Raw genomic sequence first — 17,754 nt, 5'->3', positions numbered from 1 at the left:
GACTTCAAGCTCGCACCTCGCCATATCTTTTCCACTACGGTGTGAAAAGTAATTATTTATTTATTTTAAAAAATACCGTTCATCTCATGCGGTTTACCTGGCAGTCTCCTAATACAACTATCCTTACAAAAAGTTATATGTTACGCATGATCCACTATCTGCCGTTGCTCTTAAACACTTTTTTCTTTTTTTTTTCTTGAATGGCTTAAACACATCTTGTAGGTCCGTGCATTCAGAAAAGTAGAAGGGCTGGTGGGGTGGTTTGCGGAGCAACACGCGGCCGCGCGCATAATTTTTCTATGCGAAACTGTGAACATTTAAGAGAACCGCGAACGGCGAAATGGGAACCGGGTCTCATTGGTGCTCGCGACCCTGGTAGCCACTTTCTTCGCCTCTTTCGGACTTCATCCGGATCGTTCGCTGGTTTTGAACTAGGGTTGGGGTTTTTGTTCCCCCTCCGTCTCCCGTGAACCATGGGCAAATACCACAAGTGGAAGCGCGACGAAGCTCCGGCGATCCCTCCGGCTGCTGCCAATGGTGGCGGTGAAATTGACCTCTCCCTCCTGGAGGTGGTGGAGAAGTCGCAGAATGGCGGGTGGAGGTGCTCGACCTCTGCGCTCTCAAGAAGCTGGTGCTCTCTTCGAGCGCCCGCCTCTGCGACAACCGGATGGCCCGCATGAAGTACCCCGATCAGCTGGAGAAGTTCGCTGACTCCGAGGTCGAGTCCAAGACGAGATCGAGCGCCTCAAGATCCTCGCCGGTTATCCGGAGCTCTACCAGGACCTCGTCGCCCTCAACGTCGTCCCCTACAACGTAGGCCTTCTCGGCCACGACAACATCGACGTCTCCGTCGATGTCCTTGGCCTACTCATGGACCTCACTGGCGAGAGGACGTCCTCGATGACAACGACGAGCCCGCCCCCTTCCCCGTCGACGCCTTCGCGGAGAATAATGCACTCGAGCTCCTACTCCAGAACCTCGGCCGTCTGCTGAGGCCGACCCTGACGAGGTCGCCGCCATCCACAACACCTTCGCCACCATCGAAAACATGACTGAGGTCAAGCGAGCGGTCGTGGAGCTCGTTTGCGAGCGGATCAAGCTCCTGTGGTGGCTCCTGGGGAGGATCAAGGTCGGGAGTTTGATGCCAACAAGCAGTATGCCTCGGAGATTCTCGCGATCCTGCTGCTAAACAGCATGGCGAACCAGAAGAGGCTAGGGCAGATGAACGGGGTTGCTGCGGTGCTGCGGGCTGTGGCAATGTACAAGCCGAGGGACCTGAAGAGCTCCGACGAGGAGATGCTCGGTAACCTGTTTGTGCCGATAGAGAACAAAGAGAGGTTGTTGAAGTCGGAGGGAGTGGATCTGATGATCATCATAATGAAGCATTAGAAGTCTGCATATGGGTCCGCGAGCGGTTTGTGGATGTATTGGGGCTGAAGACAGCATTCCCCACTTTCATGGGTAGGGCAAGTCCTCTCTTGCTACCTTCTTCTATTATGCTTTTCTGTTTCTAGATTTCTTAAGGATGGTTATATGCATTTTTTTATTTATTGGCCCTTTCTAGGATGAGCTTGGCTGTCCATCCCTTTGCATCTGAGATGCAATGCTATAGCCATAAATCCTCAACAAGTGAATTTCATCTGGCAATTTTGAAATGGTTTTAGTGGTATTGCCTCTAATTTTACCTGTTCCATCCAAAAATTTTAAACGGAATCAGAAGTTAGTAAAAAGTAGAAAACGTGCAGAAACTAATAAAGGCAAATGGTCAGTAAGTAAAATAGACATCGTCCAAATTTGATTTGGGACTGTTTTGATGTGTTGTTCCAGAAATTTTTTCAGGCTTAAATAATTTGATGATCTTTTGAAATGAAAACCTAAGTTGAAATTGATTTATGATTTAAAAATGTAATGCATTGTTTTACTGTTTGATGGCAGCCTAATGTGTGCCTGTCCATCAGATTGAGCATCAAGATTATCAAGCTTATGTCAAAACATTGCTTTTGCTATAATGTTTTTTTTTGGGGAAATCTAATGCCACAGATGTTAATCTTCGCAAGATAAAAATTTGAGTTTAGTCTTGCTAAATGCTTCTTTCTATCTGCAATAAAGAAGAAATAGCAAGTGTTTGCCTAGATTGGGCATATCTATGACAATTTTTGCCTCTATAGTTAGTCTTGGCTGAAAATTTTGAGGCATTCTTTAGATTCTAGATTGTTTGTGGCTGAAACTGAAGTATTTCAATTTCTGGTTTGGTGTTTAGTGGAATCTCAAAACCACATTTTTTTTTTATTTGACTTTGGGTAGTTGAGTCATCATTGAACTACTGCTTATGAAACGAGGGAAAACATAATTGCAAGTAACCCTTTGGGGAAAAGTGGTGATGAAGTGAATCTAAACAAGCGACTGTTCCGAATAGGATGTCTTATATACTTGTCTTTTTCAGATCTAAAGAATATCAGAAAATTTTAACTTAATTATCATAAGGTGGATTTTCAATTTTCTTGGTTAATTTTCGTCAAATGGGAAAGCCACATAGCTGGATTACTAGTAATGCATGGCAGATTTATCTTTATATGACCGTGCATACATTTGATCCCACTGTCTTTTCCTCTTAGAATTGATAATTAGTAGGCTACAGATATTAAAGTGGTTTGAGATAACTCATTGTAAAGTGCTTATGTTATATTGGTAAACCGTGTATGGTGTTATTAAAAGGGACATGTTATCATACAAAATTTTCAGATCCAAGGCCATGATGCCCTTGAAAATTTCACATTATTAAGTTAGCTATACAAAAAGAAGTTGACCAATAACACTTTGGCTAGTTTCTGTTGCACCTTCAGGTGTTGAATTGCAAGAGTAATTATTCTTTCTTAGGGTTTGTTTGGATATCTAGAATTTATAAACTTAGGATAAAATTCGTGATAGAATGTAGAATTTGATCGTATAGGATTATACATACAATCCTACTAGGAGAAAAATCTTACGTAAACTAATCTTATCATATGTTTGGATGATGAATTAGGATTTCCTCCCTCTCCCTTCTTCCTCTTTCCCTTCTCTCTCTATCCCTTCTTTTACCAAAATAATAAACTTATCATTATCAAAATATCATATCAATCATTTTAATTATAAAATAATTCATATAAAAAAAGCTAATATATCTTTGCGTATCTTTGGAATTTAAAATTAAAACTCGTTCAAGTTTGGGATGGATTTGAAATGTGCCCCTATAAATTTGGAATTTGTCCCTCAGGTACCCGCTATTCGAACCCAATTATATATATATTTTATAAGTTTTGGTAAAAATTTTGACCGTAGGTCCAATGCGATCTGATTTAATCCGATCTTCTATTAGGTTGGATCTAGGTCCTACATTAGGATCCATTTTAGGCATGGCGATCATAGCTGACCCACTGGGTATCCGACTCGATTCAATTCGATCCGAATGAGGTAGATTTTATTTGATCTGATTAAAGCTCGAGGTGGGTATGGGTTCTGGATAATATCTTGAAGTGGATTTGGTTGGGGTATGGGTAATGATATGCTCTGCCCGAACCTGTTCCGATATAAATTTAATCCAAATCCCTCCTTTCAAAATTATAATTATTTTATAGTATTCGCTTGATGAGTTCTCTACCCAACCCAATTTGATCCAATTCGACCCCTCTTATCTAGACGATCCAACCTGAGGTGGGTACTAGTTGGATATGGATATTAAATTTTTAATTGCAGGATGGATATGGATATTAGCTGACCCAATCCATACCCAATCTATTGCCATTCGTAACTCGTTTAGCAACACTCTATAGGATTTGGAAAGAGTTTGGGATTTAAAATTAAAGAATATGAGGATTTGATTCACAAATTTTGAGATAGCCTAACCACCACCTTAACCAATAAGCCATAATTGTCTATTGTTAAATTGATTGATAATGTATTTATATTGTTTAAACTCTTATGCATAAACAGCTGACACACAACCCCAGCCATCATCCAAGCTTCTTTATTCGACTGCTCCAAGCCGCCCACCCTATTGAGACTTCTAAGGACCTAAAAAATGGAGGAAAATGCTAGGGAAATCATAGGAAAAATCAATGAAAACAAAGAAAAAAATGGAAAAATTAAAAGGTAAGACTTTTCTCACAAAGATTGATCATTTTTTTTTTCTTTTCGTATCATTTTCTTTTCATTTCATTTTCCTTTTTGGAGATTTGTGGGGAAGGAGAGAACTTAAGGGAGATTGGAGGGTTTCTTAGGTTTTGACTCGAGTTTTTTCTCAAGCATGTGGGACAATGTGCAAGATGTGGAGGTGTAAGCGGTAGAGGACAGCAATGAGAAGGTTGAGGGTAGCGGTGTCGAGGGGACCTTTGTGGCGGCTGGCGAAGACAGCGAGGAGGTGGAGGGCGTGGGGGAGGGAGAGGAGGGGGCATGAAAGGAAAGGGGCAGTCGGAAAGGGGGAGGAGGTGGACGAAGGGGAGGGTGGGGGAGGGGGAGATAATGCATCAATACGACGGGGGTGGAAGCCCTATTATCGTAGGAAAAAAATAATGACCAGAGGTCATTATTTTTTTTCTATAGGATTTGTCGCTTCCAATTGATTTTTTATTCCATAATTCAATCCCCCAAATAGTGTCTAGAAAAAAAAAAATAGGATTTTCATCCATAGGATTTCCAAATCCTATAGGATTTGGGCCAGTCCTATGCTTTCCAAACAGGCCCTTATTGTGATTCCAATCCTTCTCAAGGTCCTCTGAAGGGGTTATTTGTTTTTCTTGTCTTACCATTTCAATTACATATCTTCACCTTGCAGCTTCTTGGCAGTCCCACAAGTGCATGCATGTGATATTTAATGCCACTTCATTGTTGCATGTAAAAATTTGACCAACACATTATTGATATATTGAATTACTTTAGTATCAGTTTGATGTAATCATGGCACAATGCTTCAGTGTTAAGGATTTAGGGCTCTGCTATGAAATTTGTATGTAGAACTAATTCAATAGTAGGACTAATATTCCAATGCAAAAGAGTGGGCATTATTGTATTAGCATCTCTCTTGTTTATGAAACTTAATTTCTTTGAAAGTAAGGTTTTGTTAGAAAGATAATGGGGTTAAAAATGTCATCGAACTACTGCTTATGAAACGAGGGAAAACATAGTTGCAATAACCCTTTGGAGAAAAGTGGTGATGAAGTGAAACTAAACAAGCAACTGTTTCGAATAGGACATCTTATAGATTTGTCGCTTTTAGATCCAAAGAATATCAGAAAATTTTAACTTAATTATCACAAGGTGGATTTTCAATTTTCTTGGTTAATTTTCACCAAATGGAAAAGCCTTACAGCTGGATAATGAGTAATGCATGGTGGGTTTATCTTTACATGGCCATGTATACATGTGATCCCATTGTCTCTTCCTCTTAGAATTGATATTTAGTTGGGTATAGATGTTAAAGTGGTTTGAGATAACCCATTGTAAAGTGCTTATGTTATATTGGTAACCTGTGTATGGTGTTTTTAAAAGGGACATGTTATCATACAAAATTTTCAGATGAAGACCATGATGCCCTCGAAAATTCCACATTATTATGTTGTCTTTCATAAATATCCATAGTTACTCTTGGCTATATAAGCATCATCATTGGTATATTATTTTAAGTAAGTTGGCTATATGAAAAGAAGTTGACCAATTACACTTTGGCTGGTTTCTATTGCTCTTTCAGGTGTTGAATTGTAAGAGTAATTATTCTTTCTTAGGGTCTATTTGGATATCTAAGATTTATAAACTTAGGATAAGATTCATGATAGAATGTAGGATTTGATCCAATAGGATTATACATAAAATTCTATTAGGAGAAAAGCCCTATGTAAACTAATCCTATCCTATGTTTGGATTACGAATTAGGATTTTCTTCCACTCTCTTCTTCTTCTTCCTCTTCCTTTTATCTCTCTATCCCTTCTTTTACCAAAATAATAAACTTATCATTATCAAAATATTATATTAATCATTGTAATTACAAAATAATTCATATCAAGAAAAGCTGACATATCTTTGTGTATCTTTGGAATTTAAAATTAAAACTTGTTTGGATTTAGGATGGATTTGAAATTTGGCCCTCATGTATCTGCTATTTGAATCCAATTATATATATATATTATAAATTTTTATAAAAATTTTGATTGTGGATTTGACCCTATCTAACTTGATCCGATCTTCTATTGGGTTGGATCCAGATCCTACATTAGGACCCATTTAAGGGATGGCGATTGTAGTTGACCCACTGGATATCCGACCTGATCTGATCCGAATGAGGTGGATTTTATCTGATCCAATTAAGATCTAAGGCAGGTATGGGTTCTAAATAAAATCTTGAAGCGGGTTCAGGTGGGGTATGGGTAATGGTATGCTTCACCTTGAATGTGACCCGATATAACTTTAATATATGGGTATGACATTTTTAATTCAGGATGGGTATGGATATTGGCCGACTCGACCCATACCCAATCCATTGCCATCCATAGGACGATACGAGGATTTGAACCCCAAATTTTTAGATGGCCTAACCACCACCTTAACCAATAAGCCACAATTGTCTATTTTTAAATTGATTGATAATATATTTATATTGTCTAGACTCTTACATATAAACACCCAACACAAAACCCTAGCCATCATCTAAGCTTCCCTATGTAGCTGCGCCAAGCTTCCCACCCAATTGAGACTTTTGAGGACATAAAAAATAGGAAAAATCTGGGGAAATCATTGGGAAAATCAATGAAAACAAAGGAAAAATGGAAAAAAATTAAAAGGTAAGTCCTTTTCTCACGAAGATTGATCATTTTTTTCTTTTTACGTCCTTTTATTTTCATTTCATTCTCTTTTTTGGAGATTTGTGGGGAAGGAGAGAACTTAAGGGAGATCAGAGGGTTTCTTAAGTTCCGATGGGGTTTTTTCTCAAGCATATGAGCCAACGTGGAAGATGTGGCGGTGTGAGCTGCAGAGGACAGCGATGAGAAGGTTGAGGGCAGGGGCACCGGGGGAACCTCAAGGCGTTCAGCAAAGGCAGCGAGGAACCGGAGGGTGTGGGGGAGGGAGAGGAGGTGGAGAAGGTGAGGAAGGAGAGGGGCAGTTGGAAAGGGGAAGAGGCAGATGAGGGGGAGGGTGGGGGAGGGGGAGGAGATCACGCATCAATATGATGGGGGTAGGAAGCCTGATTATCATAGGAAAAATATAATGACATCTCGACGTCATTATTTTTTTCCTATAGGATTAGCCACTTCCTATTGATTTTTTATCCCATACTTCAATACCCCAAACAGTGGCTAAGAAAGAAAATGGGATTTTAATCCATATGATTTCCAAATCCTATAGGATTTGGGCCAATCCTATCCTTTCTAAACAGGCCCTTGTTGTGATTCCGATCCTCCTCAATGTCCTCTAAAGGGTTTATTTATTTTCCTTGTCTCATCATTTCGATTACATATCTTCACCTTGCAGCTTCTTGGCAGTCCCACAAATGCATACATGTGATGTTTAATGCCACTTCATTGTTGCATGTGAAAATTTGACAAACACATGATTGATATATTGAATTACTTGAGTATCAGTTTGATGTAATCATGGCGCAATGCTTCAGTGTTAAGGATTCAGGGCTCTGCTATGAAATTTGTATATAGAACTAATCCAACAGTAGGACTAATATTCCAATGCAAAAGAGAGGACATTATTGTATTTGCTTCTCTCTTGTTTATGAAACTTAATGTCTTTGAAAGTATGATTTTGTTTGAAGGATAATGGGGTTATCAAAATGTAGATTTAAAATGTGTCTTTTTTCAGAACAGATCTATTTTAACTGTCATGGGAAAGCAATTGCATTAACGAGATAAAAATGAAGATGGAGAAGAAAATAATGACTGTAAGACATCGTGTCTTGTATTGCAGCTGCAATGCCAAAAGGAACGTATAATTAACCACAGACCATAGGAGGGTATGATATGTGGAAAGGCTTCAGATTGTAAAAAAGCAATAAAATAAAGATCAGCACGGCCATGGATTTGAAAAGTTAGCCTCTTACGTTGATGTTTCTCATGATGAGAATAATTGTTTAAATTCAGGAGGTTACCAAATACATTGGTAATCTTGGAGGTCATTATTTTGCTGAGAGGTAATGCATACAAATTAGCAATTTTTTTAATGATTTTGACTTGCATATAGAGTGGTGCAAATATACGCTGAGATGTATTAATTGGATTAATTTGTTCAGCATTGAATGGACAGATTGTAGCATTATTTGCATGTAGAGGTGTGTGCTTTTGTTGGTTGGAAAAATGATATGACTTCTATTCCCTTCATTCATATGCCATCTGTATCTTAATATTTAAAATTTATGTTCCATGTGAGTATTTTATTTCCTTTTTGAAGGATGATCTTGAGGGTTGTTTTCATATTGCCTCTTTTTGACTGTGCCCCTTGTTCTGATGTTTGTATTCAACTTAATCAGTGATGCATTCATAGTGCTTTTTAAATTTATCAAGCCTTTCTACTTTTTGCATATTATATTTTGTATCCATTGTTTGCATCTTTTTTGTATTATAATTTATGCATCTTTTTTGTAATTTTGTATAATATTTAGATTTTTCTGAGCAAGCAAAATAAGAAAAGGGCTACCAAGAGGAGTTGGAAGAGCATCTGATTTAACTGGTTGCACTATTGTTTGGTAAGAAGGCAAGTGGATCCTGGAACTTTAAAATTACTGTTCTCTTGTATCTTGCATGCTATGTGTTTCTTAGTCTGTAAGTTAATTTGTTTATGACTGCGTAATCAACTTTTGGAAGCAAGTGTGTGCTCCACCATATTGTTGATAAGGATCTAGGTGAAGTTGGCCTGGGTAATTGTATGCACGTAGTTGGCCCTGATTAATTAGAGAATATGATTCAGCAAAGTTGTTACATTCAATGCAAAATAAATAAAGTTTCTATATATTTGCTGGAAACTCTTGTTAAATTGCTTGCCAGTGTTACTACGGTAGTACATGAACAAAAGGGCTTGTTTCACAAAGTGGAAAAGCAGACTTATAAGTGGAAAACATCAAAATCTGAACTTAGAATGAAGTAGCTGGTTTCATTATACTTTTATAAAAATGACTGCGCATATGAATGGTTTATATATAAACACCACATCTTCCTATTGATTGTTGGCTAAAGCTAATGGATTTTTTGGTGTAATCTTGATTACTGTATTGTTTGTAATTATTTGATTTTGTTTCTGTCGGTTTAGCTATGGCGGTGTCAGTGCTGCTGTAAACGGTTGTGGTAGTTCTACAAATAGAAATAAGATGAAAAGTTTGGTTAAATGTTTTTACTCTTAAATTTATGGAACAATGAAAAGATTCACCAACCATTTGTTAGGTTGTCCCTTTTGCTTTTCTATTTTCAAAAAAATCAGAAAAAAGAAAACAAATGCATTGACAAATAGGCCCTTAGCTCTGCTTTTTTTCTTTTTTTCCTTAAGTCAAGAATTTGGCTTTTGGAATACCTGGAAGTTCTATCTTATATCCTTGAAATCTTGATGAATTGGTATGTTTTTTTTAGCTTTCTTTTATCTTTGATGTTGTCTGCTCTTGTTTACCTATTTCTGGTATTAGCAAGTCTCATCCCATTGACATGGGTTGACTTTATCGATGAAGGAGATATTACTTGTACATACATACACGCATACATACATACATAGATATATTATACATGTGGTGGTGGCTAAAGATCAGGCCAAATCAGAGCTAGGTTTGACAACCTGGGGTTATAGACTTATGGTTATTCATTGGTGATCTATCTCAAACATGGTGAAGGAATATAACATTGCTCAAGATGCCCAACACCCCAATGAGAGAATATAATATTGCTCAATTTGGCCAATATCCCCAATGGTTGAGTATAGTGATGGGCCCATGGGGTATGGTGCTGTTAGTGTTTTGAACATTGGGGAGGAGAGGAGGTGGGGTGGGGCGGTTTAGTCCCTTTGGGTGAGATCAGTCACCAATTTGATGAGAGAATGGAGGGGAGAGAGAGTGGAGGATGTTGGGATTTTTTTAGGGAGAGAAGGGTGGGGAGGGAGGGGGACGAGGCATTCCTGTTGGTGGATGGTCGACCGCCAAGGAGTGTGTTAGTATGGAAAAAGCATTAAGGCATAGTGGTGGTTGACCATCAATTGAAATGTTGGGGAGATGTCAATGGAGCATGGAGACAGGAAGAGAGGAGAATCAAGGCCAGGCAGTAGTCAGCTTTCAGAAAAATTACCACAAGAACATTGGAGCAGGGTGGTGGGTCCATGATACAAGACTTTCTATCAGTTGTGAATGGGGATAAGTTAGACCTAGGGTTTCTTTCCATCAATCATGAGGTGGGGAGAGAATGAAATAGTTGAGAGATCAAGAAAAGAGGTGTTGGCTAATTTTATGATTTGAGAAATAGTAGATTTTGGTACATGTGTTGCAAGTTAGTCAAGATACCAAATTGAATATCTGTTAGGGTGCCCAGACTTGGTTTCTCTACATTCATAATTCTAGATTTGATCCAAATTTTAAAGTGGACAATATTTTATGTAGATTCATTTTTCTGACAAAGAAGCCACTACCATGCCCTTTTCTTTGGTTGAGGGAGGGATCTTTCTGACAACTTCCATTAAGATAAAGTTTCTAATTAATAAATAAATAACTTATTTTAATTAAAGTGATTGGCTTATCATTGCCATTCAAATTCTTTTCTTTGGAAATGTTGGTCGTTATTGATTTATCCTTAGTGACCTTGTTGTCTTTGTACATCTATAATTGATATTATTGGTAACCTGATATCACAAGAAACATTTTTATAGCAAAATTAGCCTTTTTTTTTGTGGAAAAAGAATGTCATATTTGCTGGAGGTTGTACTTTGATTTTGTTGATGTAATAGCTTGTAGATGCTAATTCATGTGATCCATCCTATATGTTCTTATGAACCCACTGTTTTATCATGTTTATTTCATGAATGTGTCATCTGGTTATCACATATAAACCAATATGTTGTATATTCATGGTTTGTTGTGTTCAGTTACGTACTTATTGAAACAAAGTAAATGCAGATAGAACATATGAAAGCCATATGCAATTTTATGATGAACCAGGTGTTTGATTTGTATTTCACTCTACATGATTGCTGGTTTCTTTAAATTAGTCTACACAAATGTCTTGATCATCTAGGGGGACTCTTGGGCTCTAATATGCCCGCCCTTGTTGCCAAATGCACTATCCTCTTAATTTGTTATAGTCTCTTAGAAAGATAAGCAAATGAGTTTAAGCATGAATAACATGCTTTTGAGACATCATATAAACTTGGGAATTGGGAAGTTGCCTTGTTATGCATCATTAGGAAGTTTTTGCCTCACACTTAGGATCTGCCAGGCCTGGTTTCTCTTTTGAATCTAAGCATTTCCTTGATGCTAGCCAATCATCAAGGAATGAAGCCTTATAGAAAGCTTCTAGGGCATTAGTGGTTCTAACTTCTGAAGTCCTTACATGACCCTTGATGATTTTTTCTTTCTTTATTCCCTTCCATCCCTTTCGAATTTTTGTTATTTTTACGTTGTTGAGCATGTTCTTGGGTTGTAATGTTTGCAATTCTCTCAATTCACAACCTTCCGTTTATATTGTGTCAAATCTTCCGTTTTCTCTATTATTTGTTCGATGATGAGATATTATCATTTAAATCTATGCACGTTGGAAAAAAATGAGCATCCAATGATATTTGAATGTTCAGAGATCCCAGTTGTAATCATCTGTGGAAAGGCTCCCGGAACAAAGGTTCTCATGATTTTTGGGAAAAAGGAAAAATCCTCATGTTGGTAAGTCTCGTGCAGACTCTATCTTGACATAAGTGAGAAGTGCATTTGGAACATGAGTTTGGATGTGGATAGTGGAGTCGTCCAACTCAATGTTTATACATATATATGTCTGTATGTTTGTATATGTGTGTGTGTGTGTGTATAATTGAGAAGTGCATTTGGAACATGAGTTTGGGTGTGGATAGTGGAGTCCAACTCAATGTTTATATATATATTATGTACATATATACATACATACATGTACGTACGTACGTACATGTACATACGTACATATATATATATATATATATGTATGTATGTATGTATCTATATGTATGTATGTATACATACATATATATATATATGCGTGTATGGGTGCGTGGATATATATAGATATGTAGATATATATATATGTATATGTATATGTATATATGTATATGTAGATATATATATATGTACACACACACACATATATATATATGTATATATATATACACACACACACATATAGATATATATATATATATATATATATATATATATATATATATATATATATATATATATATATATATATATATATATATGTATAGGTATATCTATATGTGTGTGTGTGTGTGTGTGTGTGTGTGCATGGACACACATAGATATGCATATATATTCTTGTAGTTAAGTGTTTTTGTTTCATGTTGGGGGATTCTACTCATTGTATGTTGAATCTTCAGAAAGATCACACGATTGCTTTGGATGTGATGCAAATACTAATTTATAGGTATTTGGTGCAGGCTAAGTGCCAATTATAATACACTCTCGAGCTTTGGTTGATAAACCTAACTTGTAGGGCTGGGATAAGGTATCTGCTGAAGTTACTTGTCCGTTACACTTCTTCCCTTTTTTTTTCTTTTAACAAGCAGCATTTTATTGCCTTGTTTGAGGGTAAGCCTTGGCACAATGGTGACTTGGTTGTCACAGATTTCAAAATACAAAAACAACCTCTTTGCTTGTGAGGGCAAGGCTATGTACATTTGACCCTCTCCAGACCTCGTAGTGATAGGAGCCTCGCACACTAGGCTGCCTTGTGTTCTATCCCCTTGTTTTAGGGACTTTCCATCTCAATGCTGCCTATTTGCCAATTTCCACTCCCAGGCCTTCTGGTGTTTATGCTAGTGGCTATCGTATATGACATCATCTAAATTGCTAATTTCAATCACTCTAGGTCGCTTCTTGTTTTCTTACCTTGTTGAATGAATCAGATTAGTTGTTCTGTTGCATCAACTTAGTACTGAGTTATTTAAATGCTTGGGTTAACTGTCTACTATTTTCTAGGACCAATGTTTTGTATTTCTGTATCTCTACCTGCTCATACCTTCAACTACCTCTTCTGGGATAGCAGCTCATCTGTGTAGCATGGCAGGGAGACGAAGTGTGAGTTAATGAGTAGCTTGATCTGCTTTTAAATTCTGACTTACTAGCTGCGAGAGATTTGTTGATTAGCATTTAGAAATTTGATTAAATTTGGTCATCACCCCATTTTTTAAATTTCACCATTTTTCATTTATCCACTTTATCTTATGTCCTGATATTTGGTAATTTTTCATCAGGTGCCATTGTGAGAGGTTCAAGAAGGGTGAGATTGTTAAATAAATTTGTAGAAAATGAATGTGAATATAGACCAACCGCTTGAACCAAGGTTTTCCATACCGTGCCGAACTGGCTGATACACCCTGTATCATACCGAACTGACGGGAAACCGGCATGATTCGGCTGATAAATTTGGTGCACCGATGGTACGGAGGGAAAAAAGAGAAAAAGTGAGAGAGAGAGAGGAGAGAGGGAGGTGGGAGCCGTCGGAGGCCGATCGTGGCCAGCTACGACTGTTGGAGAGGGCTTCCGAGCCCTGTATCATCCGATAGGACTTTCAAGAGAGCAAGAGAGAGCACTTGGGGGAGGACCTACTGGATGGACGGCGCCTCCGTCGCGAGGCCCCCGGTGGCCGGCGAGGCAACGCTGATGGCCTGAGGGCGGTCGAGCGGGCGGAGCCGCGAAGCCGGAGCCCCTTCGCGGCTCCGCCCTTTCTTCTTTTTCGAAACAGGCCGTCGTCTGTTTTCTTTTTTTTTTGGTTTTAAACTGATGAAGTCGGCAACCCAGTTGCCGACTTCAGAGATTTTTTCTAAAAAATTCAAAAATCGTGAAGGCGGCAAACTATTTGCCGGCTTCACTTGAAACTACATTTTTTAAAAAAACTTGCGAAACAGTGGTGTCTCCCCTGTTTCACGCCTGTGGCATTGCGTACGTGGACTGCGCCCTTCGGCGGTCATGGTGGCCAGTCGGAGGCCATCCGGCAGCCCCGCCGGCTCCTTCCCTTTTTTTTTTCCTCTCTCTTTATTTCTCTTTTTTCTCTTTTTCCTCTTTTTCTTCTTTCGGTTCGGGTCTGCTTGCCTTCGTCAGTTCTCCTCGGTTCAGTATGGTACGAAACTGTACCGTCAGTCAGTGATACGGCCGACGGTACCGGCTCAGCATATCTTGGCTTGAACTCTATATGGGGTAAAATTCTGATATCTTGCTGCCTTCTCTGTAGAATCTTTATTGCTTGAGTTTGATTTCTTGCTATCGATGTTATAACTTGTTGCTTCTGACATATGATCAATTGCTGCAATTTGTAGGTATTCTGATGGGAGTTAAAGCTAAGGCTGAACAACTTAATAGACTTGAATAGGATGACTTGGAGGCCACTACCTCATCTCAATCTAGAGTTTGCTTCAGCTTATTGTTTAAGGTTAAGCTTGACATCTGGTCATCTTATTTTCATAGATGGATGAAGAGGAGCATTGTAATTGAAAAAAGGAAGCTGGGCTCTTCACTCTTCAGGCAAGCACTATGTTGTGATAGTGTAATGTTGTTATTTTTCTCCAAGATTTCATTCACTTTACATTTCACATTTTTTCCATTTTATTATTGAGTGAGCCTTTTTTTTTTTTTAATTTCCAGTTGATTGCACTTATTCTTGGCCATCACTGGTGTTCTAACTAGAGCTCAATTAACTTCTGTTTAATTAATCGATTCTGAATCAATGGCCTTGACTTTTGATTTTAGATGGTTGTTATGGTGTTCTAAGTAGAGCTCAAGCAACTTCTGTTTAATTAATTGATTCTAAATCAATGGCCTTGAGTTTTGATTTTAGATGGTCGTTATGTATGCACCCACGGGCCACGGATGAGGCCTAGAATAGAACTATTACTTAGACAACAGAAGTTGATGAGGAAAGATGGGAACTGTGAAGGATATACTTAAGGTATGCATTATTAAGAAACGTTTTTCTTTTTTTCTCCCAGTCATGTTGCACTATCAGAACTAAACTGGTTCTTATATCTCAATCCTTTAGGACTATAACAGTGTCAATTTGTTTTCTGAAGTGAGGACTCTTAGTGCCTGATTGAACTTCAGCTTTACTCTGTATTATTTGAGTGAAATGTATAGAACTGTAGGTTGCTATTTGAGAACCTAATGGAATAATTTGCAACTCACTGTAGTGTTAGATGTGTTTCTTTTGTTATTATTGAGCTCGGGTTTAAATGTTGGTACAAACTCCCATTCCAGTTTGGTGTTGGTTCGGTATTGATATTGGGGTGGATCCAGATGGTTCTGATGGACTGACACAGTCATTAACAACCCGAATGAAAAGAAAAAAAAAAATAAAAAAAAATGCATCCTGGGATGCCAAGCCATCTCAAATGCTGGGATCCAACCATCCTGGTCCATCTTGATCAGTACGAAATAGGATATTCTAGTTTGACAGGAGAGGGGATTGGTGTCCCAGATGTGTCCCAGGTATTATTCTCAACAAAATGATCTGGTGCTTGCGGGAGATGTTGATATGATTCACTGAAGGATGTAGTAGTGAAATGCCTTTGCTTTGATTCTTTCTCAATAGATGGTTGATGGCTCAAGGAGGGGAATTACTAGCCCCCACCATTCTCATAGACTGAAGTTGGAGAATCTATTCTTCTCAGAGGATGTATAAACTTTTATTTCCTTCCACCCCTCCTTTTTATGAGTGTGCTGGCCTGCATGAGCATTGGATGGTAGTCTACTGGTTAGGTAAGAGTGGGAGCAAGTATGTAACCCCATACTTGGGGTGGAGATAGGCCCCCATATTTGCATATGGGGTGTGAATAGCATGTGGCACAGGTGGTGCGTGTGATCTATGAGAAGTATGTGATGGATGATTGTGATCCTGTCACTCAAGATTCCATTCTGATGTCTCGCTTTTGCATAAGCTGTGCTTGTGCAGCCATTAAATTATGTTGAAGCAGGAAAACAAAAATTTAAGTGTTTTGGCTAAATAAATTTGAAATGGTACTAAAGTACGAGCTGCTTCCTGTAAACTGAATTTCATGGAGGCAAAAGATACAACTTGACTGTATGACCATAGTATCACTTTTATATGGAAAACAATGTGCTTGATCAGAGCTAGGAGCTTCTTCAAAATGTCAATATTTTGTATCAAAAAAGAATGTATTATCTTTCCTCTTCTCTAGAAGAACTTGTCAAATTTCTAATCTATCAGCTTGTCATAAATAACTGTGCTTTGCCTTTATATGGTTGTTAGCAGCAACTTCCTCATATTGCAGGAACATGATAATATTGGAGATCTGGATAGATCTGAAGAGAAGGAGCGAGCACAAGCAAAAATCCAAAAATTAATTGCTGTATTTTGATATCTGTTCCACAAAGCACCAGTGATGGGAACATCTGTTGTCAAAGGAGTGTTGAAGGCTGTCAGAATGACAAAGTTCTATCATGGGATGCATATGGATGTTAACATGATATATGGCTTTGAGCTTTAACATGTTAAGGCACAATTGTAAATTTTAAGTAGTTCTTTTTCTTTTGTTGTAATTTGGGGGTGTTGGGTTTGTAACTGAAATTGGAATAGAAATGAGAATCGGAATCGGAATGGTCAAATCTTCTGAAGCGTTCTGTATAAATTGAGCCATTCTCATTCCATTCTGGAGTCGAAATCGGAATGGGACTCCTTTCAACCAAATGGTTGGAATGAGAGTCATTTATTCCGATTTCAGACCTTCATTCTCCCCAATCAAATAGTCCTTTAGTGGCATATTTATTTTTGAGAAGTCAACGCATTGTCTTAGAATTCTTACATTTCAAAGATTCACAGTGAAGCTGCTTGCCCATCAGGTGTAGCGTCCTCTTCCTTCTATACAGGAAGACCGCTTAAAAGACCCCTTCACCTACTCAAGTTCGGCTGATTAGCATTATTTGTTTGCTTCATGATGATGCAGGGATCAAGCTACCCAATTTTTCAAATAATGTTTAACATGTCCGTTTTGTTGTCTACTTAATGTTATTTTTCATCCATTTTTCTTGTTCTATTGATTGTGTATTTTGAGTAAATCCATCATATAATGACATGAAATACCTGGCTTAGGAAAGAGTCTGCTAGCAGCGGTGCTACTAGTTTTTGCTAGAGGTGCATTTCGTATTCTTGCATTATGATCGTGTCGACATGATTTCAATATGAATATAATTATGAAAAATATGAATATGACATGATTAATAACTATATCAAAATTCTCCAACACATACATGAATCTATTTATTAAATATGCTATTTGTTTAACATGATTATTAAATGTGTCGTGATGGGTTAACATATTTATACGATATGTTTAATATAAATAATCTATTTTATGTAAAATATATATTTTTAATAAATAAATTTTTTCTAACCTATTTAAATAATATATTTCATACATATATAAACAACAATCAAGTAAATTATAACTCACACTAATATCATATAAATACATAATGGTGGCGGTGCATTTGAAACGAAAGAGAGAGTTGAGTTTGGTGGTTATGTGTGGGGGTTTATATG

General features: G+C 37.8%; 1 pseudogene; it reads left to right on the top strand.

Moving 5' to 3' along the window:
• Nucleotides 1-362: 362 nt before the first annotated feature.
• On the top strand, nt 363-16,990 carry LOC105055511 (uncharacterized; annotated as a pseudogene).
• The last annotated feature ends 764 nt before the right edge of the window (nt 16,991-17,754 follow it).

The sequence above is a fragment of the Elaeis guineensis genome, chromosome 12 (assembly GCF_000442705.2).
Source record: "Elaeis guineensis isolate ETL-2024a chromosome 12, EG11, whole genome shotgun sequence".
Classification (NCBI taxonomy): domain Eukaryota; kingdom Viridiplantae; phylum Streptophyta; class Magnoliopsida; order Arecales; family Arecaceae; genus Elaeis; species Elaeis guineensis.
Note: the sequence above shows the minus strand (reverse complement) of the source record. Positions and strands in the feature narration are given on the sequence as shown.